The 26,993-nt window shown below is 39.6% G+C and overlaps 1 long non-coding RNA gene across 1 annotated transcript; it reads right to left on the bottom strand.

The window, feature by feature from the left end:
- Positions 1 to 23,181: 23,181 nt before the first annotated feature.
- LOC138759841 (uncharacterized) lies at positions 23,182 to 26,602 on the bottom strand. The gene is made up of 3 exons (XR_011355141.1): positions 26,545 to 26,602; positions 25,458 to 25,605; positions 23,182 to 23,333 (listed from the first exon to the last, which is right to left on the bottom strand). It is a non-coding gene; the product is annotated as an uncharacterized lncRNA (long non-coding RNA).
- Positions 26,603 to 26,993: the final 391 nt, after the last annotated feature.

Here is a 26,993-nt window from a genome sequence, read left to right as displayed (position 1 = left end):
TTATATTCAACAAACACACAAATAACAATTTCATAAAATTTCCGTTCAGTTGTGAACTTGGATCTTTTACATTCTTCTGGGCTGCCCCAAATAAGAGACTTTTTTCTCTTGTCTTTGGTTTTCCCAAATGCCTCCCTCTCCTTCTTACTTTCCCTGGGTCTATCAAGGGAATGTATTGTTGTAGAAAATCATGTCTAACTTTCAAAGGATGAACTCCAGCCCTCCGCCATCTCCTGAAAAATTTGTCCTGGACTGTGTTGCTCCCAGATGGTCACTGATCTCTGTCCACTACCCCCAAACTCATTCTCTCCCAAAATTAATTTCTTACTAACTTGTCTCTATTTCTTTCCTTATAGTTTTTTTTTTACCTGCATCTTTGAAAGTTCTGAATTTCTCTATCACTTTAACAGTTTCCACTTTTGTGATCTCATCTCTCTCATTTCATCTTTGATCTTTAATTCTTCAACATCTCTATCCTACACCAAAATGCCCTGTTCCTTTGTTTCTTCTTTAAAGAGAGGCTAGATCACTTCCCCTCTTTTCTCTTATGAGTTGTTCTCAAACAAACAACTGCTTTCACTCTACTGATTTCCTTGAAATCAAAGGTGCAGCCATGGGGACACAAATGGGTTCAAGTATACCTTTCTCTTTGTAGAACACATGGAACCTTGTTTTAGATGCCCTCAAGCGCATCCCTCATCTATTGGACAGTTGTCTCATTAAAAGTGCTGCTTCCTGCTCTCATACACAACTAGAAAGCTTTGTCATCTTTGATGCCAATTTCTACCTTGCTCTCACTTTCACATGACACATTTATAACTTTCATTTCTTGACCTCCATCCATCTCAGAAATATCCATTTATATCCACCAGAGTCCTACAGGCACCTTAACAGCACTCTCCCACCCAGCTTCTATTTCGATCCCCCATGTTCTTCCTAACTTATGATGATGCCACTCTCCACACAAATGCTTCTGCCTTTTACTTCAAGAAGCAGTTTCCCTTCCACCAGCGTTCACACAACTTTCCAACTTCTCATACCTTTTTTTCCATCCTCTTCTCCGAACTAGAACATAGATAGGGCTCCCTTACACCATACCAGCCTCCACATTCTACAAACAATCCTGCAGTTTCAGACACCTTCCACCAATGGACATCTTCTTTACCCCTTTCAAAATTTGAAGAAACCATTCCTTCCATAATGGTCTCAATTCATTGTTTGTTTCTACCAAGCCCACTAAACTCCACACAACAATTTTCCATGGAAGTACAGGTGTGGCTTCTACCTTCCTCCAGGGTCTCAAATATGCCCAACATTTTGGGCCTAAACCCATTGATATGATATGCAACTAACACCATTTGTTTATTTGTCTGGACCTCACCCCTTCCTATTCTCCCACTTTTCTATCTGTCCTTTTGCTTGTACCTTGAAGCAGGGCTCAGGCCAGAAACATCAGTAATATGTCTTATATGAATGCAGTGAGACTGGCTGAGATCCTCTAGTATTTACTGTGTGTTTTTACTACAATCACAGCGTCTGCAGACTTCAGCATTTCACTCGCAAATATTCCGTCCGGGGTGGGCGGGGCGGGGGTGGGGGGCACTGGTTTATCTGAACCTTTTCCAGTTTAATATACTGTGTTCAATGCCCACATTGAGGAAACTGAACACAGACTAGGTAGCCTCTTTGCAGAATGCTACTGTTCAGTTTGTAAGGATGATCCTGAACTTCAGGGTTCAGCTGGTATAATTTTATCGCATTTGCACTCAGAAGCTTCAGATTAGCTGAAGGAGCAACACCTTGACTTTCAATTCAGCAGTGAGTTGAACAGTTTCAGATAATCATCAATCCAGCTTTAATTTCTCACCACTTCCGAGATTCAGATTTCATTAATTTCCTCCATTGACTACTTCTTACTGCCCTCTTTCAGTTGGTATAAACATGTGTCATTCAGTCACTCTCGATTTCATGAATCTTTTCACCTCAAAGCTTATTTGATTTCTAAGTGTTCTCAATTCCAATGACATTATTGACTTGAAATGTTAATTCAGTTTCACAAATACTGCCTGACTTGCTGACTCTTTCCAGTATTGTCTGTGATTTCACACTTCCAGCATTTTGTGTTCAAAGCCTGAGTTGTTTTGCATGAACTTTCAACCATGCACTACTCTCTGAAGTACAACAAAATTCAAATACTCCAAGATTCAAAAAAACAAGAATAATACTGCAGAAAGACTGTCACATTTCAGCTTTTCATAAGAATGTACAGCAAGTGTTGTGAAATTTTCCATAGCACTTGTGAATGAGCCAAGTGGAGAAACACCAAAAAAGTCTTAATGTTCTGCCTCAAACAAATACCTTGCAATACTCAAGCATCTAGACACCACATCAGATAAATATCTCTCAACACCAAAACATCCAAATCTGAGGTAAGAATGAGAGTTCAAGGACAGGACGTTAGGTGAAGCATGATGAAGTCAGGATGAATAAATGGACCAGAGAGCTCCTGTAGCTGCTGAGCTCAGAGATTAGTATTTGACAGTTGCTCACTAATTTCCTTCAAAGATCAACATCAGCATTCATGGAGTAATTGAAAATATGTTAAGTAGCTGGCAAGGGAGAAATCAATGGAAGTGTCTACATCCAGGCTATGTGCATTGTTGCAAGATCCCCTAATTTATGCACTATTAATGAAGAACTCCCTAAACCTCTGCCTTAAAGGAAGAGTGCAAGAGCTGCATTGGCTCAAGAGAATCCCCCCCACTCCCCCCCCATACCCCTTCACATGCAAGTATATAATCAGAGCTGGTCATACGCTGCCTTGAGGATCTGCCACCATTTAGAAAGATCACAACAATCATCCACTTTCCAGCCTTGTCTTCATAAACCTTGATCCACTTGAATTTTAAAAAAGTGTATTGGTATCAGTCTTGAGCACGGTTATTCACTGACTATCCACCAAGATGTGGGTTAGAGAATTTCCAGGATGTCTTCTTATGCTTCCAGGGATAATATTGTCTCTACCGAGATGATAGAGAGTTGTGAACTCAGTCAGCACCATCATGGGCATCCATCTTCACTCCATTAAGGACCTCTACATGAGGTAGTGTCTTAAGAAAGCAGCCTGTACCCTCAAAGACCCTCACCATCCAGGCTATGCCCTCTTCACACTGCTACCATCAAGACAGAGATAGAAGAGCCTGAAGACAAACACCCAACAATGCCTGCCTTAATATCTATCAGCCAGAAGCACTTACATAAATAGTGATGAAGATTTGAAAGGCTGGTGTTGAACATATCAGCTCTTGTTTGAGCAGTGACATAGATGTGTCCATGTTCACCTGTTGTAGCAACAGGTTTACCATGGATGCGATCTCATTGGCCCTACACAAAGCCCTGGACACCTGGACAGTGAAGATGCATTCATCAGGATGTTCTTTATTGACTATAATTTGGCATTTAAGACCATCAAAAATGATCAGCAAACTCCAAGACTTGGAAATCAACACCTCACTATGTCATTAGATCATGGATTTCCTCATCTCTAGACCACAATCAATGAAGATTTGTAAGAATATCTCCTCCGCAATTTCCATCAGGTCCAGAGCACCACAGGACTGAGGTCGTAGCTCCCTGCTATACTCACAATACACCTATGACTGTGTGGCTCGATACATCAATAACACAATTTACAAATTTGCCCATGATACCACGGTAGTGGATTGTAAAAAGAAAGGTGATGAGTCAGTATATAGGAGGGAGATTGAAAACTTGGCTGAATGGTGCACCATCAACAACCTTGCACTCAACGTCACCAAAACCAAGGAAATGATTGTTGCCTTCAGGAAGGGAAACGCAGAGGTATGCAATCAGGTGATCATTGGGGATCAGAGATGGAGAGGGTGAGCAAGTTTAAGTTCTTGAGAGTCACTATCTCGAGTCTCTCTCTCGGACAATCTTTCCTGGACCCAACTCACTAATGACATCATGAAGAAAAGCATGCCAGTGCCTTGATTTCTTCCTGAGTTATGGAGGTTTGGCAAATTTCTGCAGATGAGTAGTGGAAAGTGTGCTGACCAGCAATATCACGGTCTGGTATATGGACACCAATACCACTGAGCGTAAAGCCCTCCAAAAGGTAGTGGACACAGCCCAGGACATCACGGGCAAAACCCTTCCTATCATCGAGAACATCTAGAGGGAACACTGCCATCGGAAAGCAGCAGTGATCATTAAGCATCCAAGGAGAAAACACAAAAATCTGCAGACACCATGGATGAAGTAAAAACACGTAAAGCTGGAGAAACTCAGTGTCCTTTATATAGCAAAGGTAAAAATACATAACCGATGTTTCGGGCTTGAGCCTGTCATCATGGGAAAACGTCGGTAGGCGTCTGAACAAAAGTGTAGAGGGGGAAGGCAGAAGGTGATAGGTGGAGAAGGGAGGGAGGGGACAGTAGAGATGAAGGGGAGGAGGATTCACAACACCTAGCACATGCTCTGTTCTCACTGCTGCCATCAGGAAAGAGGTATAGGTGCTACTAGATTCACACCACTGGGTTCAGGAACAGCTGCTGCCCCTCCACCATCAGACAAACTCAATCAGGGCCTCATTTATGCACTTTATTGATATTTTTTTTATTCTCTCTGTATTGTACAGTCAGTTGGCTTACATTCATTATCCCTTTACACCAGTGGTTCTCTACCTTTTCTTTCCACTCACATAGCACTTTAAGTAATCCCTTTGCCATAAATGTTCTATGATTGGTAAGAGATTGCTTAAGGTGATATGTGAGAGGGAAGGGAAGGTTGAGAATCACTGCTTTAGACTCAATTTTTACTGAAATATTTTGATTGAGAAAAATTGTCATTGGCTCATTTCCTTTGGAGTTATGAAACCGTGGACATAACAAGGCAATTAGGTACGATTAAAACAGTAGTTTTCAAACTTTTTAATTTCCACCCACATACCACCTTAAGCAATCCCTTACTAATCACAGAGCACTATGGCATAGTGGTATGTGAGTGGAAAGAAAAAGGTTGAGATTCACTGCTTTACAGTTCTTTATTTGTTTACATTTATTTGCTGTGTAGTTTTATTTTTGCACTACAAATAAGTGGCAATTCTGCTTCATCACGAGGATGCCACATGAACTGACAATAAATCTGAAATCTGATTTTTTAAATGTAATTTAAAGCAATATTTTCACCTGTGATGCTGCCACAAAACAACAAATTTCATGACATGTTCATGACAATAAATTCTGATTCTGATTCTTCAGTAACAAATAAAAATCAACAATCAGTATTACCATTTTATAATTATTACTGTGATCGAGTCAGAAATTGAAATCTCTCCTTGAGAATAACATAAACGGCCTAGTGCTCTATTGAAATTATGCTCTTTGATTCACTTTTCCTCAAATATTGACCATGAATATCACAATAGACATTAGATATCAAAGAAATCAGTGGATATCTCTGGTACTCCAATAAGCATGTCTGGGGAGCCTGTGTTCCTTGAATTAATGACAATACTATTAAATGCCACTCACCGAAGGAATTGTGGAATGTGTCCAAGGTAACACATGCATAATTCTGGTCATATGTTTGCGAACCAGCTGTACATTCATCATCTAAGTGATGTCTTTATTCTTTTCGAGAAATATTAGAGGTAGGGGCATGTCTAGATCCTGGCAAATTCCATCCCCGATATCCGTATTCAAGATTTAGTTGGACGACCTGGCTCTGATTAGATTGGTTGCAAAGAGTCTTAACATGCCAACAATTTGTCCAGCATAACTTATCTCTTCTTTAGTTCCTTATTTCCTTTGTGAGAACTGGTATACAGATCAGTTTGGCCATCAGAATGCTGCTACATTTTCACAATATTAAACATTAAAAAAGATGTGAGATGCACAGATACTATAAAAGTGCTTTGTCCAGTGATAACAAGATGACATTGAATCAGTAATTTGAAAACTGAAGCACCAAAGCAATGAGTAGATAGTTCAACCAGGGAAGGGGCCATACCAGACCTTGTACTGAGAAATTAGCTTGGCCAGGTGAACAGAGCTTCAGTGGTAGAGTATTTTGGGAAGAGTGATCATCATTCCTCAAGTTTCAAGATAGTTATGAATAAGGATAAGGTCTGGATGTGTTATAGAAAATATTTAAAATTCTGACAGAACCAGACAGGAGCTTGGGGAAATTGATTGGGAGCAGCTTTCAGGTAATTCATGACTGACATGTGGGCATTGTTAAAGGGCTAACGAATGAAGTCCAGGACTGGCATGTTCCAGCTAGGAGGAAGGACAAGCATGGCAAGATAACAGAACCTTGTGAAGGAAAGAAAAGTGGCAAATATAGGTAAAAAGACAAAGGAAAGATATGTCAGTTTTGGAAATTTTAAAAAAAAGACAGACACCTTGAGGAATATTTATATTGCAAATAAGAGCTAAAGCAGGGCATAAGAAAGATTAAAGGGGCCATGAAATTTCCTTGAGGAGTTGGATTTAAAAGAATCTGGTGACTTTAACCATGCCAACCTGAAAACTGTTCCATGGTGGCTCCAAGAGAATATCCACTTCACCATCGGAGGAGACAACTCCCTAGATCATGTGCACACCAATCTCCCTGGTGCATACAAGGCTGTCCCTTGCCCTCGCCATGGTTACTCAAATCACATATGTGCCCTGTTAACACTGGCGAACAGACCACTGGATAAACAAATGAAGTCCATGCACAGCAAGATCTGGATGTGGCTGGAGTGGTTTCTAGGGGGGTGGACACCTAAATGGCCATGTAGACATCGAAGAATACATGAGCTTAGTGACTGGCTATAGTAGGAAGTGCATCAAGAACATCTTGGAGATCAAATACTACACAACGATGGCTAATCAGAAATTATGGATGCAGAGGTCCATGCACTTTTCAGAGCTGTATTGTTACCTTCAGGACAGGAGACAAGATGGCACTAAGATCAGCTGAACTACCCCATACAGTTTGGAAGGTCAAGTATAGTCAGCTTTGCAATACTGGTGACATGAGGTGCCTGCAGCAAGACATCCTTGAGAGTCAAAGACCCCTCTGCTGCCCTTCCAGACAGACTGAACATCTAAGGATGGTTCAACAAGAAGAAAAGGCTGACGTGAAACAAAGCTTCATCTCTCCTCATGAACGGGCCCCCTTGTATAGTTGCTGCTGAGATGAGGAGAACAATATCCAAGGTGAACCAACATAAGGAAGCGGGACTAGGCAACATACCCAGTCAGGTACTGAAGGATTGTGCAGGGCATCTGATGGAGGTCCTTATGGGCATCTTCAACACTCACAGCAGCAGTACGTAATCCCCACAGGTTTCAAGACAGCCATCATTATCTTGATACCAAGAGTGCGACAGTATCAGGCCTCCATGACTACCTCTCAGTGGCACTGACCTCCACATTATAAAATGCTCCAAGTGTCTGGTGATGGAACATATCAAAGCATACCACCCAGAGACAACAGACCCATTTCATTTTCCCTACAGATGGCATCACTGGCATCACTGATGATGCTAATTCCTTGCTTCTCCACTCCATCCTTTTCCACTTGGAGAATGATGACTCCTCATATGCCAGGTTGCTGTTCATTGATGTCAATTTATCATTGAATATGATCATACCCTAGAGGCTGTTGGAGAAGTTGTCCTCACTGGGACTCAACACCCCTCTCTGTGACTGGATTCTGGACTTCCTAATGGAAATGCCACAGTCTGTCTGGGTTGGCAGCAGAACATCGAGCACCATCACGCCGATCACTGGCATACCTTAGAGCTGTGTGCTAAGCCAGCTCCTATTCACGTTACTGCAATGCCAGATCCAGCTCTGACAGAGTCATTAAGTTTGCAGATAACATGACAGTAGTTGGCATCACCAGCAGCAACAATGAATCGCATTACAGAGAAGAAAACCTCATGATATGATGTGAAAATAATAATCTTGTTTTATTATGGACAAAAGAGATTATTGTGGTCTCTATGAGGAGCAGGGACACCCACTCTCCACTATATATTAATTGCTCGATAGTGGAGTGAGTAGAGAACACATGTTCCTTAGAGTTCACTTTAACAAGTGACCTATCCTGGACAAACAACATATCCTCACTTGTCAGAAAGGTACAACAGTGATTGCACTTGCTGAAAAAATTGAGGCTGGCAAGGCTACCAGCCAACATCATATCAAGTTTCTACAGGAAGTCTACCGAGGGTTCCTAGCCTGTTCCATCACTGTGTGGTATGGTTGCTGCAGAGCATCAGATTGGAGGTCACTCCACAGGTCTATAAGAGTGGCAGAGGAGATCACTGGAGTTTCCCTACCCCCATCGATGTGATTAACCAGAACTGTTTTCTAAAGAGGGCTTGCAAAATCATAGAGGACCCCGACCACTCCACATGCAGCATCTTCCAGCTCGTCCTGTCGGGAAAGAGATACAGGAGCATCAGAGCCAGAGGCACCAGGCTGAGAAAAAAAAGTTTCTTCCAATGGGCAGAAAGACTGCTGAATGGCTGATGAACTGTTCATACAAACCCTCTGCCACTCAACTATTTAATTGTTTCTTAAGATTTGTATATATGTGCTATGCATAAGTATTGTGTGTTATATCTGTATGTGTGTTTGCAGATTTTGTGCCAAGGACCAGAGAACACTGTTTCATTGCGTTGTTCTTGTACAATCGGATAATAAATGAACTTGAACTTGATTTATACTTATGATTAAAAACAAGAGGATGACTAAGAAGAAGATAGGGCAATCAAAGAACAAAGGGAATATTCGCTTGGAGTCAGAGGAAGTGGTTGAGGTACTAATTGAGTACTTTCCATGAGTATTTACAAAGGAAAAGAATACAAAAGATCTTTTCTTTGGCTTGGCTTCGCGGACGAAGATTTATGGAGGGGGTAAATGTCCACGTCAGCTGAAGGGAAATAGTGTGGAGAATGCTAATGAGTTAGTACTGGAACAAATGTTGTTCAAGACTGAAAATAGGCCTAATACTGGAAATTATAGACTGATATCAATGGTAGGAAAACAATTGGAGTGGATACCTTGGGATAAGACTACTTCGCTTCAGTGACAGAGACCTCCCAGTAGCCAACCATTTCAGTTTTATGTTACCTTGCCAGACTCACATGTCTGTCCCAAAAAGTCCTTTCAAGTAAAGCAACACTTCACTTGTGTATCTGCAGGATTGATTTGCTGCATCCCATGCTCCATTCCTGGCCTTCCCTTCATCGAAGAGACTGGGCACAGATTGGGAGATGGCTTCGCTGAGCACCTTCATTCCATTCAAGACCTCCCAGTAGCCAACCATTTCAGTTCTGTGCCTCACTCCCGCACTCACAAGTCTGTCCATGGCCTTATGTACTGTCTCACCAAGAACACCTGCAAATTGGAGAAAAAGCACCTGATTTTGTGTCTGGGCCATCTCCAGCCAAGTGGCATTAACATTGACTTTTCTGTTTTGTGCTAACATGCTCTTCTCTTCCCCCTCCACCTCTCTTCTTTCCAGTTCTCCTCCCTCCCTTTATCTACCCATCCCTCCTCCCATTAATCACTACTGTACCTTTAACCTCCAGCCTTTGAGACCATCCCTCCCGTCCTACTCTTACATTCAGTCAGCTACCAACATTGTTCCATACCTTGATGAAGGCCTCAAGCCCAAAACATCAATTATATATTTTTACCTTTGCTACATAAAAGTAATTGCTTGACCTAGTGAGTTTCTTCAGCATTGTGTTTTTATTTCAACCATGGTGTCTGTAGATTTTCGTGTTTTACTTCCTTTACATTGGGATAAGATATATAGGCACATTTGGAAAGGGAAGGTTAGATTAGGGACAGTCTTTATGTGGGGCAGATCATGTTTTACAAATAGAATTATTTTTGAGGAGGTGACAATGTTGCCAACATGGATTTTAATAAGGCATTTGAAAAGATCCCACAAGGTAAGCAGATTTTCCTTTGTAGTTGCAGATGGATGGCATCCTTGGTGAATCGATAATTTGGATTCTGAATTGGATGGCCCATACAAAACAGTGAGTAATGGTGGAGTGTTGTGTGTCATTTCACTGGAGGTCTGTGACCAATGGTGTTCCAGAGGGATCACTGTTGTGACCCTGATGTATGTATTATGTAGAAATGACTTGCATCAAAAATGTGGGTGGGTTAATAAGTTTGCGGATGACTGTAAGATTGGTGGAATTGTAGACAGTGTAGAGGGATGGGTCACGTCTCCAGAATGGAGGACCATCGCCTTCCCAAGATCGTGTTATATGGCGAGCTCTCCACTGGCCACCGTGACAGAGGTGCACCAAAAAAAAGGTACAAGGACTGCCTAAAGAAATCTCTTGGTGCCTACCACATTGACCACCGCCAGTGGGCTGATAACGCCTCAAACCGTGCATCTTGGCGCCTCACAGTTTGGCGGGCAGCAACCTCCTTTGAAGAAGACCGCAGAGCCCACCTCACTGACAAAAGGCAAAGGAGGAAAAACCCAACACCCAACCCCAACCAACCAATTTTCCCCTGCAACCGCTGCAATCGTGTCTGCCTGTCCCGCATCGGACTTGTCAGCCACAAACGAGCCTGCAGCTGACGTGGACTTTTTACCCCCTCCATAAATCTTCGTCCGCGAAGCCAAGCCAAAGAAAAAAGAGAGGGAATTCAAATAATACAAAAGGATATGCATGAGCTAAAGATTTTGGCAGATAAATGGGCAGAGAATTTAATGTAGACAAGTCTTGATGGAACTTTATAAAGCAAGGCTTCAACTACAACTGTTGATTCACAGGGTTATACAACGTAGAAAATGTACCCTCAACCCAACTCATCTGTGCTGGCCAATATATCCATCTAAACTAATCAATCTACCTATGTTTTACCCATACCTGTATGTCTCTGAAACTGTTCCCACCTGTCCAAGTCTGCTTTCAAAGCCTATTTCTCTCTACTACCTCCTCTGGCACCTTGTGCCATATACAGTATCTACCACCTGTTGTGAAGGAAAGTTTCCCCTCCAATTCCCTTTAAATCTATTCCCTCTCGCCGTAAACATATACCCTCTAGTTTTAGACTTCATGTAAAAGGGCTGAATGGCTTGGAGTTTGTCATATATGTTCAGGAAAGTTTTCTAAATCAATATACAGAGGTAACAACTGGAGAGTGTGCAATACTGGGTCTTCTTTTAGGGAATGAGACAGAACTTCTGACAGAAATATGCGTAGGGGAGCATTTTGGGTCCAGTGATCAAAATGCCATTAATTTAAAGTTAATTATGGAGGATAGGTCTGTGCCTCAGGTTGAAATTCTAAATTGGAGAAATACCAATTTTAAGGAAATAAAGTATCTAGGATTGGGATGTTGTTTTTGGGCAAAATTGTGCGAGGTAAGTAGAAGATCTTCTAAGGTGAAATTTTGAGAGTATACAGAGTTTGTATGTTCCTATCAGGATTAAAGGCACAGTTAGCAGGCATAAAGAGCCTTGGTTTTTGAGGGATATTGGGGATCTAGTTCAGATGAAGATAGAGATTTATAGCAGGTATGGGCAACGGAGCAAAAAATTAAAAGAAAAATCAGGAAAAGAATTATGAAGGCTAAAAGAAGACATGACATTGCTTTGGCAGACAATGTAAAGGTACATCTTAAGTAATCCTACAGGTATATTAAGAGCAAAAGGATAGTAAGGGACAAAATTGGTTCCATCGATGATCAGAATGGTCGGCAATGCATGGAGCCAAAAGAAATTGGGGAGATCTTAAATATTTTTTTTCTGTAGTATTCACTCAGGAAACTGGCAAAGAGTTGATGTAAGTTAAGAAAACAAGCATTATTAGGTGTTCTAAGAGATCGGATATAAAAGTATTTGGATAGCCAGGGACTGATGAGGGATAGTCAACATGGCTTTGTGTGTGGGAGGTGGTGTTTAGCCAATCGTAGAATTTTTTAATGCGTTACCAGGAAAAATGATGAAGGAAGGGCTGTGAATGTTGTCTCCATGGACTTTAGTATGGACTATGACATGGCTCCAGGTGGAAGGTTAGTCAGGAAGGTTCAGACACTCAGTATTCATAATAAATAGGATTCAACTATGGCTGGAAGAGAGAAGCCAGAGAGTAATGGTGGATGATAGCTTCTCCGACTCGAGGCCTGTGACTAGTGATGTGCCTCAGGGATCAGTTCTGGGACAATTATTGTTTGCTATTCATATCAATAATCTGGATTATAATCTGGAAAATTTGATACCTAATTCCCTGAAAGTGACATCACAGATAGATAGGGTTATAAGGAGAGCTTTTTGGCATAATGGCCTTTGTAAATCAAAATATTGAGTACAGGAGGTTGGATGTTATGTTAAAGTTGTATAAGACATTGGGGAGGCCAAATTTGGTGTATCGTGTGCAGTTTTGGTCACCTAACTTCAGGAAAGATATCAATAAGATAGAAAAAGTACAGAGAAAATTTACTAGGAAGTAGCCTGGACTTCAGGAACTGAGTTACAGAGAAAGGTTAAACAGGTTAGGAATTTATTCCCTAGAGTATAGAAGAAGGAGGGGAGATTTGATAGAGGTATTTAAAATTATGAGGGGGATAGATAGATTAAATACAGGTAGGCTTTTTCCATTGATGTTAGGTGAGATACAGAGGACAAGGGTTATGGGTCAAAGGCAAAAGGTTTAGGGGGAGCATGAGGGGAAATTTCTTCACACAGATAGTGGTGGGAGTGTGAAATGAGCTGCTAGCTGAAGTGGTGAATGTGGGGGTCACTTGTAACATTTAAGATGTATTGGACAGGTACATGGGTGGAAGAGGTATGGAGGGCTATAGACTGGGTGTGTGGAACTAGGCAGAAAAATGCTTCAGCACAGACCAGAAGGGCTGAATGGGCCTGGTTCTGTTCTGTAATGTTCTTTGGATAAATTGACAAATGATTCAAGAGAGATGTGAGGCAAAATTGTTCAATAGTTTGAACCTGAAACATAACATCGGGGCGGTTGTGGAAGCAGAATCAGTTATTGTGTTCAGAAGACAAGTATTTTGAGGAATAAATCAGGAGTTATGGGTGGATTGGTATGAGGTGGAGGAATGTAGGACTTGATGAATGGCCAAATGATCTTTCATTTTTGCAGATTTTTAACTCTGTGACCTCTTGGATTCTTTCAATATGGACAGTCTGCTGGGAAAGTGGAGAAATTTTTTATCTTATACATTCAAAATTCAGGGTCCATTTAAAAGAAAGGGAGCTCCTTCACGGCTTACATTTCACTCTGCACCTAATTCATGCAGCATGGTTAAAGTGTTCCTTTCAGACTGTAAGATTTTCTTTTTACTTGGATGGAATCACAGTTATATGAAAAAAATCACCATGTGTATGTGCTCCTCCCGTGGCCTCAGATTTCCATGAATGGATAAGCCAGTGCCCTATGCTCAAAATAAATATACCTCAGAGGTTGTTGGATAAACTATTCTCACTGGGACTCAGTGTCCCTCTTTTCAACTGGATCATAGACTTCTTGATTGAAAGACCACAGTCTGTCCAGGATAGCAGCAGAACCTCAAACCCCATCACATGGCACACTGGCACACCCCAGAGCTACATGATCAGCCTGCCAGCTGCTTACTTACAACTGTACTGCCAGATTCAGCTCTAACAGAATCATCCAGTTTTCAGACGACACAATGCTGGTTGGCCTCATCGACAACAATTATGAGTCGGAAGACAGAGATGAGGTTCAGAATTATTACTGAGATGCAAGACCAACAACCTATGTTTCAATATGGAGAAGATAAAGTGGATGATTGTGAACTTCAGGATAAGGCCTCAATCCCTACCACATATCAGTGACTCTGTCGTACAGAGAGTGGGGGGCACAAAGTTCCTTGCCATCCATTTAAAGGATGACCTATTCTAGACCCACAACCCCTCCTCAATAGTCAGGAACTTGAAGCAGCATCTACACTTCATAGGAGGTTGAGGAGGGAAGGCTAGCAGCCACCATCCTTACAACATTCTACAGGATCACAATAAAGACTATCCTAACTGGCTGCATCATAATGTGGTATTGTAGCTGCAAAGTATCAAATCGGAATTCAGTACGGAGGATGATTAAAGCTGCTGAGAAGATCACTGGGCTCTCCCTCCCCTGAATTGACAATATCTATAGGGAATTGTGCTTTAAAGAGGTCTCAGAGAATCATTGAAGACCCTTACCATCCAGCACGGAGTATTTCTGAGACACTACCTTCAAAGGAGAGTTCTTTCTTTGGCTTGGCTTTGCGGACGAAGATTTATGGAGGGGGTAAAAGTCCACGTCAGCTGCAGGCTCAATTGTGGCTGACGTGTGTGGGAGGTGGTGTTTAGCCAATCATAGAATTTTTTGAGGCGTTTTTGTCCGATGCGGGACAGGCAGACACGGTTGCAGCGGTTGCAGGGGGAAATTGGTAGGTTGGGGTTGGGTGTTGGGTTTTTTTACAGAAGCATAAGAAGCAGGATGGGAAGCAGCTTCTTCCTGCAGGTGGTGAGACTGTTGAACAATTCTAGAGATCTATCAATTATTTCTAAATCTATCTATTTTGGATCTCTATGTATATAAGCTTTTTGCACATAGGGTGAACAGTTTGTCAGTGTTTGTGCACTATGGTCCAGAGATATGCTGTTTTGGTTGTATATGTAAATGTACAATCAGATGACAATAAATTTGAATTTGCTTTTGACACCGAAATTGGCATTAGTGGTACAGATGACTACTATAAAGATAAAATAAAACTACCCGATTATCTGTTAGCAAATATTGCAACTAAAAAGGGGTGGAAAGAAAATATTTTCTTGCAACTTAAAAGGGGTGAAAAGTGAAAATTTTCTCTTAAATAAACATGTTGAAAATAATCAGCTACACATTGATCAAACTAGAACATTTTAAATTGCTGAAGTATTATTTTGGAGAAAAAAGATAATATATTATCGAAGCTGTCTTGGAATACAAACTATTTGTTGAAATCTTTATCAACAAAAGTTTAAAAAGAAGTCATAGCCACCTATCCACTTACCCCCTCCCCCCCCCCACTCCACCCCACTGATTCACTCACACATAGACCTAAGCTTTTGTAAAATTAAAACCATGTCTGAAGTTTCCCATTTAATTGGACATTAGAAGATCCTGAAGTCTAATTTAGTCAAAAGAGTATAACACCATTCTGAGGAAATCCTCCATCTAGATCTGGGGCAAAACAAATCTCTAACCGTACAACTTTAAAAATTAATTTTAATCCTTTTAATGTTAGCAAGGGGCCTTGAGTAAGGGGAAATGGGTACTGACTATAAAACAACAAGCAGGATAATAAAATGTTCACAATGGGTTGTGTTATGTTAGATTGTACTGGCAGACTAAGTCAGTGAAGCAAATCTATTTTCTAATTTTAAAATTTAGACATACAGCATGATAACAAGCCATTTTGGCCTACGTGTTGGTGCCACCCAATTTAAACCCAATTAACCTACACTCTGGTAATTTTTGAAATATGCTAAAGTAACAGAAGGAACAATTAATAAATTACACTGGAATAGAATAATTTAATATGAAATTAGGATTTTTTTTTGTGTACATGATAAACACTTACACAAAACGTTGGGTCAAATGGCCTGGTTCAGTCATGTAATTTCTATTTTATGTTGGCAATTGATGGCAGTCAGATGGAATTTAGGAGTTATTGTTGAGGAACTAATCAGAAAGGGAATAGTTGAATGCTTCTGTGTGGACCTGGTGCTCAAATCCGTAATAAAAAAAAATAGACTGATTAGGTCACTTGCACTCCTATTGATTTCAACTTGGAAAAGCTGACCCAGGGAACAATGAAACCATGTTATAAAGCTGATTTATACAAATGCAATAAACAGTTTTGTTCAATGTAATGAATTGGTATATTTTAACTCCTACATTAACATCATTGTTATTTTATTTACTTTCATGGAATGCTGGGACAGGCCAGAGGAAATCATGTGAAACAAAGTCCATGTTGTCAAATGATATTGCACTGTAAAATACAATGTTTCAGCGCAAATGAATCTGTAAACCTACTGGAATAAGTTATGTGACATGTGAATATATTCTGGGGCTTTTATTGCTGGAGGTGTATGTGTAATTTCAAATGATGGCAATGCAAAATGTTGTGCAGAATCACTCAATATAAAAACACACCAAATTTGTTAATGGCCATTCTCTGAGTGCACAAAAGCTCATGCAAAAATAAAAAGACTGCATCAGAAATAATTAATGACAATGTTTGTACAATGTCTTCTGTACTTTTAATGGACTCTGCATGTGTAAATATATATTAAAAAAAAGTCATCTGGTCATGTTCTAGACAGCAAACTGTTAACAATAACATCAAGGTATTTGCAAGGCCAATGTTTTAAATGAAAACAAAATGTTTTATTTGTTCCCACTATCAGAAAATGAATGGTTTTCCATGCTGAAGAATATATAATGGTGAAAAGTCACTTTATTCCACAAGCTCTACATAAATCACAGAAGTAGTCAATATTTAATAATGCTTGCCTTGGTTTGGAGTCCCTTGATCACCCCTGTCATGTGTAATAGCTCCCTCTCCGATATCTTTGACATAAAAGCCCAGCTTTACTGCAATACTAACATGTAGAGGGTCATTACAGATCGACATTTACCTTAATCTGTGACTGCCAACCATGAACCGATAAATTCCAGCCGATTCCACTGGGAGAAATCAGTAAACTTCTCAGTGGAAAGAACTCAAAGAAAATTCTGTTGAGAACAGAATCCATTTTCTACAAGCACTGCTCTATAAATGGGTTCTGACTTCTGGAAGTCCTCTTGCTGCTCAGCTTATAACATTTAATACTATTTTGATGATGTGAGGGACATTCTGTCAACTGAAGATGACATGAATTACAGGCAAGCAAAATTTTGCTGTGCAAAAACAATGCAAGATTAAACACAAGGGTACATGGCTGTTGCATTATTCACCTTGCTATCCTAGCTGAGTTCGCTATTCTGTCATGGACTTGACCAAAATGTTGCTACTTTTTAAATTGATCATCACTCTAACACCTCAAAATCTTACAAGTGCTTTAGAACGCAATATTTCAAAGTGCAAAGTAAAAGAGGTCAGTATAGAAGTCAGTTTTCAGTTTGCTTATCTTACCTGAAATTGGGGAATTGGCATTTAATCAGAATCAGACTCAGAATCTATTGTCATGAACTTCAGGAAATTCACTTTTTTGTGGCAGCATCACAGGGCAAACATTTATAAAAACCACATTTCAAAGTAAATGCAAGTAAAAGAAAAAGACAAAATGAGGTTGTGTCTATGGCTCATTGTTCATTCAGAAATCTGATGGAGGAGATGAAAAAGCCGTTCTTGGGCCGCTGAGTGCTTGTGTTCAGGTTCCTGCACCTTTTCCCCAATGGTAGCAGAGTGAAGAGGGTATGGCCTGGGTAGTGGGGAGGGGGGGTGGGGACACTTTGAGGATAGAGGGTGATTTCTTAAGAAACCACCTCTTGTAGATGTCCTCGATGGTGTGAAGACTTGTGTCCATGATGTTGCAGGTTGAGTTAACAACCCTCTGGAGTTTTTTTTTCTGTCCTGAGCATTGGCAATGTTTTATCAACTAGCTGATCTGTCTTCATTCTGTAAGCTTCCTGATTGCCATCTGTAATTCTGATGACATCCATGGAGTCATAGGCAAATTTGCTGATAGCACCTGTGTTGATCATCAGTGAGGAGGAGAAGTTGTTTCCAATTCATACTGACTATGATTTTCCAATGAGGAATTCAAGGATCCAGTTTCAGAGGGAGGTGCAGAGGCCCAGGGTTTGGAGCTTCCTCTGAGGGAATAATGGTGTTGAAGGCTGTGCTGTAGTCAATGGAGTGTTCTCTAACACTTTAGAGAAATAACCTCCAAATGAATTTTTTTGTAGTAGTAGAATTGTTGGCATGCCAATTCTGTGAAGAGAACCCACAAAAATAAACTACTCGATATTTTTCAAGACCTTATCCTAAAAATATTAAAGGCAATTACACTGTGAAATTCCAAATACAATATTTAGTCTGCAGAAGACTAAACCTTAGAGTACTATGTCTGTGCTTCACAGTTCTATGACTTGAACCTTTTCTTAATCTAGGACATGCACAAAGTAGCACATTATTGCACAGGAATACAGAGTTCAACAAATGATTCCCACAAATCTTTTTTCAAAGGTAGCCATGGACCATGAAAGAAAGACAAGTAAAACACAAAATTCTGCAGACAGCGTGATTGAAGTGAAAACACCAAGCTGGAGAATCTCAGCAGGTCAAACAGTGTCCTTTAAATACAAAAGATAAAAATACATAATCGACATTTTGGGCTTGAGGTATGGAAAAATGTCAGCAGGCATCTGAACAAAAGAGTAGTAGGGAGAAATTTGCTTCTTGCAGGGGAATGTTGAGTTCACATTCTATATTTGTCTAATGGAATGGAAAATTATGGGTAAACATTTACTTGTATCAGTAAGTTAGCATCTTTCCATTGTCAATCCAAGCAATTTTAAGGAAACACAAAGAACTAGAGATGCTGGAATCTTGAGCCAACCATGAGCTGCTGGAGGACCTCATTGGGTCCATGGGTAGAAACTGTCCATTTCTATCCATGGATGCTGCCTGACCAGCTGAGTTCCTACAGCAACTCATTGTTTCCTCAATTTTAAAATTTATATGTATGGTGACCCAGCATGCCACTGGTTTAAGTCTGGAATCCTTCTCCTACATTCCTCCATTTGTTTAAACTCTGCTTCTCTGACCAAGCAGACCATCTGTCCAAATATACTCTCTGTCTCTCAGTGTCAACATTTTGTCTGCTGATATTCATTTGAGCTGCAATGATATAGTATTGGTAGATTAAATATATAAAATAAAGGCATTGTTGTTTAAAATTTCAATAAGTTTAGACAGGGCAAATTTATACATGATAAAGTTACTAAAATAAATAATATTTCCTATTAATTTGAGGCCATTAAAATTGTCACAAAAATTTAGGCAATTAATAATGTTAAAAAACAGATACAAACAGATCAAAAATCAATGTTCCATGAAGTTAATCAGACATTATTATGATGTAGTGTGCAATCTGAAATGGAATGGTGCATTAGGTTAGAATATTATTGTTTGACTTCTAAGATTTGGAAAAATAGGAAGGAAGCCTTCTTTCAGAAGACTTTTAAATGTGCTAATTGAAATAAGTTTCAGGTACATCAGTCTGGCTCCCAATGGACATAAATCCACAGCGCAAAACTACCTATGATTTGGTACTAATTAGACAATCTCATTCAGAGAGCTTATAAAGAGGGTAGTGTGGGAAACTGAAATGTCACACTGGTACAGAAGAATACATCAAATTACCTACTACAATTAAAGAGATGCACCAGCTTTTTGTAAAGGTCAGTTCTCAGTAAGATTCTCCTCAATTATAGTCAAGGCACAATTTTGCTCATATTTCGCTGAAGCACTGTACTACCTATGGCCCATAAGGGCCATGAAAAGTGTATACCATCAGCTTGACAAATTTGGTAGTGCCTTTGCTGTTGTTGGAAGGTTATAGGTTCACATCCACATTAAGGCTTGTGCGCAAAGGCTGAGGGCAAAGTGCATTATCAGATATGCTGTCCTTCAAAAGAAATGTTAAACCACGTTCTGGTTTATCTCATTCAATGTTTCAGGTATTGTTAATGATCTGATGACACCAGAAACTTTTTCCCTTCAGGAACACAAGTTAGTTAGAAGAATAAAAAGAGGAAAAATGAGGAGTCACCATGTCTGGATATCAGGATAAAGGTGATAGCTGCATGTGAGTCATGTGACACATGATGGAAGCCAGAACAAGGGGAGAGTGCATTGACTCAGAAGTATGTCTCCAACAAAGCCAGAGAAAATCCTGAAGCATAGATTTTGAGGGCAATGATTACTCTTACAGATCGTACAACATCCATTAGGTCAATAAGCAAGTAGCTTTGCTCAAAATAATGTCACAATCTAATAATCTTCTCTGTGACTCCTCCCTTATTCAGCCCAAGACTGTAGATCCAGTAAGGTTGTGTAATGCCCTGAAAGCTTGCCATTACATTTGATTCCCTGCCTCTCCAGTAGTTTGAGAAATAATTTTTGGTGGATTTTCTCAGATAAAAATAAAACTTGTTGGAAACATTCAGCAGGTCTGACTACATCTGAGGGAAGTGAAAAAGAGTTAGCATTTCAGGTTGAAGGCACTTTAGAATCCACTGAGTTTTTTGTAGCATTTTCAGTTTTCAATTGATATTTTCAGCATCTCAGTTTTTGAAGAGATTTTCCCAGGTTCTTCTGGCTGTTCATGATTGGCTTTTTTCATAATATGTTGAATTCAAATACTGCAATGGCTGCATAATTTACATTGACTAATATCCTTCTTTCTTCTTTGGCTTGGCTTCGCGGATGAAGATTTATGGAGGGGTATGTCCACGTCTGCTGCAGGCTCGTTGGTGACTGACAAGTCCAATGCGGGACAGGCAGGCACGGTTGCAGCGGTTGCAAGGGAAAATTGGTGGGTTGGGGTTGGGTGTTGGGTTTTTCCTCCTTTGTCTTTTGTCAGTGACTAAAATTGACTAATATGTTGCTGGTACATAAGAACACTGCAAGGCAAGTTTATTGCTTTTCCTTTTATTTTCACTTGTGTGCATAAGCTTGTGAAATGCATTTCATATGGTAGTTAGGTAATTGCATCTATAAGTCACGGATTGAAAAGATCAGTCTTATTTTCACCTCACATGACACCATGAGTTAGCCTGCACTATAACCAACTATGTTGATCTGACAGTCAAGTGGATAATATGGCATCTGGAGATATTTTTGTTCAGTTTTTGAGTGAGATCAAGGCAATGCAATGAAAATTGGAGTATAGAACTTACTGCCTCATTACCCCTACTGATCCATCTGGTGCCATTTCCTTTGGGCCTTGACTAAGGGGACCAGAGTGACAGTTTAAAACCAAAATCATGATAGCCAAAATTGAAGTTGCATTTGTGGAAATGGATATTATATATGGTGAATGTAGTGTCTGCTTTTCTTACCTATGAAGGAACTATATTACAAAATGTGTGATTTGAATATCAAGACTAAGCAAGTGAAAATGAAGAATTCTTGAAATAAGGACATTTAGCTAATTTGGGAAACTATTAACTTATTTGAATATAGTGCTGGACTTGGTTTGAACTTCTAAATGGCACAGATTAGCATTGAACAATTCCATTTTCCAAGAAATGTATATTTGGCATCAGGTGGTCATGTAATTAGTATTTATTTGTGGAAATGAAAGAGAGTTTAAACTGAGAAGTGTTTAGATTGATCATGAAAATGGAACGTGTTACTGGATAGAAGGTAGAGACAAAAGCTGAAGCAGGAATCAATACAGAGTGTCATTTAGTTTTGGATGGAAAGAATAGAAAGAAAGATTATTCAGCACCAGGTTTGCCCTTCTCTTGTGGCTTACATACACAAGCTGACAGATTGTCAGGAAGAATGTAGCAATAGTCCATTGTGGCACTGTGAAAGATGGCAAAATGGGGCAGAAGAGATTTTGGACAATTGCTAATTCTATGTCATACGTAGGAATTTAGGACAATGCATCCCTGAATTTCTAACTAACAAGTTGCATGTGGAAATGTAGGAGACAACAATTATTTTCAGTGTTTTCTGCTTTATGATGTGCCACAATTGTCGGACAAGGTTTCAGTGCTATTCATCAAAGATCTGAAGAAATGTAATAGAAGGGATTTGCAACCAAATTTCTGCCAAAAATCCCAAAATATTCATCATCCAAAAAAAGGAAAGAATATCTCTGATCATGGCAATCATGGTTCAATTTAAATAATATGCAATGAGCTCTCCTCCAAATCAGTTCCCAAGAAATGTGCAAGAAATTGGAGGATCACTTTAAGATATTGTCCATGCTTTTGAGACATGTCGTACATGAGGTAACAGCAGGTAATAGCCATTGCTCATGGAATGGCATGAGCCAAACACATATATTTGCTTCATTTGTAGGCGTTTCATCACTTGGAACCATTGGATCAAGAGCCACTTTAGGTTCTATGAGTGTTAAAAGGTCGCAGCCGATTTTGCACAAGAAATCAATCTTGAAGTCTGTTAATAAAATTTTATATGTGAGAGTCACAGCCTATTTGTTCCATACTTTTGCATTTGACTATATAGAATTTCATATTTGTCTATTAAATTTGTGTAGTTTAGCCTATTCATATACTTTATTGAATCTTTATTTTATTTTAGAATCTAGTGTGCTTTCTTTTTATTTGTAAAAGGTGCTCACTCTTTTCAAATTAATAGTATGATCTCAGAGCATGTTTTCATGAAATATCAAACTAACATCAGTACAATCACAGTAACTGAATTAACAGTGCCAACGGCCAGGGTTCAAATTTAAATTTTGTAAGTGACAGGAAGTACCTGATAAAAGTGAACTTTACATAATTAAAGAAAATAATATTTTTTTTTCCCAATTACTGAAATGTGGCACTGTCTTATGTATTTTAAACAGTGTATTCTTAATGTGGGTGTATTAGTTATGCATTGGAAGGATCTCAGTCAACAGGAAAATTCTCATAACCGACATCTGCCATCCCCGTAGGTGCTAGATAATGGGAATTCTACTCTAATAAGTACTTTAGAAGTAATCCTACTGAATTTCCGGAAACTGAGATTAGTGGGAGAGAGGCCAAGAGCATGACTTTCCAGAGGAAGCTAAAAAAAAAAGGAAGCCCCAGGAGATCATGCTCAGAGGGTTTACCTCTCCAAAACAAGTGGGAGACAAATTTAATTTAAAAAAAATCTTGTTCCCTTTTTCCAATAATGTATTAAGATCTGTTGAGTATCAGCCATGAACTGGTGTATGGACTCTCTGCTGTGAAGGTGATGGTCATTGCTATCCTGACCCTTATAACTTGGGAGTATTTAAGATAGTGGTGGGTGATTAATACTGTACTTGCTCTGTACTTCTAAATAGTACAGATTAGCATTGTACAATTCCATTTGCAATGAAATGAATATTTGGCATCGATGGTCATGTAATTAGTATTTATTTGTGGAAGTGGGAGTTTACATTGAGAAGTGCACACTGCTGCATAAGGAACATCATGAATATTCTCCACTAGGGATTAGATATCATCATAACTTCATTGTCAATGACATTCAATCCACTCAGAGCTATTATCCTGGTTTTAAATTGTCAGCCTCTTTTCCCTACAAGACAAAAAGAGAAATGCTGGAGCATGTTGCAATTTGTACATGTAATATGGTTGCTATAACATTTGAGTCTGTGTAAGTTTTGAAATTTAAGTAGAGTTTCAACTTAATTGCCACAAAATACCAAGTGCAGTGAGATGGATTCTTCTGCAAAAAAAAACAGGTTATCTCTAACATTCACATAGATGTGAAAATAACACACATTCACCTTTAATACCTTCACTTTCTCCAGGTCAAAGGGGTAGCCATGATTACCCACATGAGTCCCAGCTTTGCCTTTTGGCTTTTCTGTTGGCTATGTGGAGCAATCCATGCTGCAAGCCTACACAGGCAACGATCTTCAACTCTTCCTCCTCTGCCTGAGTTTGTTGACTTTATCCACTTTGCTGCCAACTTCTCCCCGACCTCAATTCACTTCCTCAATCTCCAGTAACACTCTCCACTTTCTCAATCTTTCTGTTTCCATCTTGCGAGACAAATTTCTTGACAGATATCTTCTACAAACCCATCATCTCCCACAGCTACCTCAATTACACCTCTTCAAACTATGTAAGGATTCTATTTCTTTTTCCCAATTCCTCCATGCCAGATCATCCAAGATGTCTTCCTTCAAACAACATGGCTTCCCCTGTACTATCATCACCTGCATATCCTTCATTACCCACACATCTGCCCTAGCCATTCCCACCCCCATAAGCATCAAGGACAGGATTTCCCTTGTCCTCACCAACCACCCCACAAGACTCTGCATCCAATATATCAACTTCTGCCATTTTCAGCACCATATCAGATGCATCTTCCCTTCTGCACCCCTCTCCACCTTTCACAGGGACCACTCCTGCCAAGCCTTTCTTGTCCACACCTCCTTTCCCGTCAATCGCCCCCATGGCACCTACACCTGCGACCGCAGGAAGTTCTGCATTTGTTCCTTCACCTCCTCCCTCACCACCACACTTCACTTGTGAGTTTGCAGGGGTCAACTATTAGATCTGGTGCTCTTGTTGTGGTCTCCTCTGCAATAGAAAGACCGGACACAGACTGGAAGATCACTTCAATGCGCAACAGCAGGGATGTCCCAGTGGTCACCTATTTCAATTCCTCGCCACATTCCCTTTCCAACATGTCTAATAATGGTCTCATGCACTGTCAGACTGAGACCACCTGCAAATTGGAGGAACAACACCTCATATTCAGTCTGGGAACCCTCTGACCGAATGGCATTAACATCGACTTATCTGGTTTCCATTAGACACCCCCCCCCCCGCCAATCTATTTCCATGTCTCCTGTCCTCTAGCTCTGCCTCTCTCTTGTCTCCTTTCCCCCAGTTCTGCACCCAGAGACCCAAACCTCCCTCCTCCAATCAATTCTCACCTTTGCTCTCTCCTGAATTCCTATCCATATTCAATTAACACAGTTTGTCTGTTAGTCTGTGCACCACTCCCTGGCCTTTTCCTTCTCCCCGGGCTTTTAATTCAACCACCTGCCTGCTTTTTACTCATTCCTTGAAGAAGGTCTCAGGCCTGAAACATCAGTTATGTGTCTTTACCTCCTCAGGACACTGCGAGACCTGCTGAGTTCCTCCAGATTTTTTTTTAACTACAATCAGAGCATCTGCAGACTTCAATGTTTCACACAAAGGACATAATGTACATAGTATAGAATTACACATGAAAAGGATGATCAATTAGCACCAAGCAAGGGCAGCATGATGGCACTGTGATGGGTTTTATGCTCATGGCCATGGGAAAGAAACTGACTTTAAGCTTGCTGATGGAGAAAAAGTCACTGTAAATGTGTGGAAAAGAAAAAGTGTATATCATGGCTATTGTGATTTATGGTGTGAAAAATAAAAAATTTAAAAAAAAAAAAGCTTGCTGATGTACACTTTCACACTCTTTCGCCCTTTTCTCTGATGGGAGGAGGGAGAAGAGAGTGTTATCTGCTTTCTGTAGCTTATTCTGAATTTGAGCAGATATTAGGATAATGACAATTATGCCATAGCTGCAGTTATTGAAAGATGGGATTTTTTTTACTACTTTGTCTGACTAGAACCTAAAGTGTTCAGCATGAATTTCTATCCCTGGCATTACTTCTCGACTTAGTCTCATCCTCCCACATACACTGTTTCTGCACAGTGAATCCCTGTGCGCTTGATGACCAGGATCTCCTTTGGTGTACTATCTCCACTCCTAATGGAACAGGACGATTAGTTTCCATGGCTGTGTGCTCTTCAACCTGTTCCATGACCATATTCCGGAGGTCAGTCCCCTTTAAGAGATGAACAAATGACACTGATTAACACTAGTTATAAACAGATTCATAAGACTTTTGAAATTACTTGTACTCAATAATTTGGGTACCACACTTTCAAAATGCACAATGCTTGTACAAAATAGTGAATTAAACAAACACAGTTTTAACAGATCTTTTTATAAAGTAATGAATTTCTGATTTATGCATTTAATAGCCAAGGAAGCATTTGAAAAAAATATCCAGGAGCCTTTGGTGCAATTAATATAAACATGCTAAATAAGAAATCAAAGTTAATACAATGCTGATCTGCATGGCCAAAATGATATGATGCCAATCAAAATGGCACAGTTCTCAAGTTTAGCCACAACATGAATACTCGAGCCTATTCTGACCACTAAAGGTCGGACAATGGAGATATTTAAATATTAGCCACAGAGTTGAAAGAACATTAATCTGCTCTCTAATCTGAGTCATGAAGAAAACTGTAAAAAAAGCCTATTCATCCTTTCAAGGAGATATCAGAGAAATGTTAAACAAATCATAATCTTGCAAACTTTAAAAATGAGTTTAAGCCACAACCGTGAAGCAGAAAGCGATGAATGATCAAAACACACATACAAAAAACATTTTCCTTCATATTAAAATGTTGAAATATAGGCAGTGACAAATGCAGAATGGATTTCCAGATGAGACAGAAGTATTAGAAGTGATTTGATCTTGCACCTTGGCTCTTTCATGCCACAGAGGATGGATACATTTAAATGGACCATGTAGTTTTCCTTCTGAAATGGTGATATTATGTGACTAGTGGATAAAGTAGTTTATATGTTCAGACAATTATTCTACAACAAATATTAAGTTAAACTTTATTTAAAGAGAATATGATTGAAACAAACTCCCAGGTAATGTGAGAGAAGTAAAAATACAAATGAAATTGATAGAAAGTCTGCCGACCTTAAATAAAGAATATAATGGGTGAATGAAGCAAAATGTCCTTTGTCTTTGATCTTTCTTATGACTGTTATAAATTTATAATTCCAGTTCTTCAGGCAACAATGGATTTCATTGTGACCAAAGAAACAAATAATATGATGTCTCAAATGTGTGTCCTACTTAGACTGAAATAAATAAAATATTGCAGAAAAAAGAAAATTGCATATCCAGAAATTAGCTCAATTGCATTGATAAATTCACTGAATGTTGAGAGTTTGAGGATAACAGATATGATATTATATAGATTTTAATAAATGTAGAAACCAGGAATGGGACAGTCCAGGAAGAGTATATGGAATTCTTAAATAACAAGTGCACTTAAAAATCAAATTGGATTATTGCTTTTATTGAGAGAGATAGGAAAGCTGCAACAAGCTCTTGGCAGTAATTAAATCATCAACAATCCCAAG

This window comes from Narcine bancroftii, chromosome 4 (assembly GCF_036971445.1).
Source record: "Narcine bancroftii isolate sNarBan1 chromosome 4, sNarBan1.hap1, whole genome shotgun sequence".
In the NCBI taxonomy this organism is placed as follows: domain Eukaryota; kingdom Metazoa; phylum Chordata; class Chondrichthyes; order Torpediniformes; family Narcinidae; genus Narcine; species Narcine bancroftii.
This window is presented reverse-complemented; position numbering and strand designations above follow the sequence as displayed.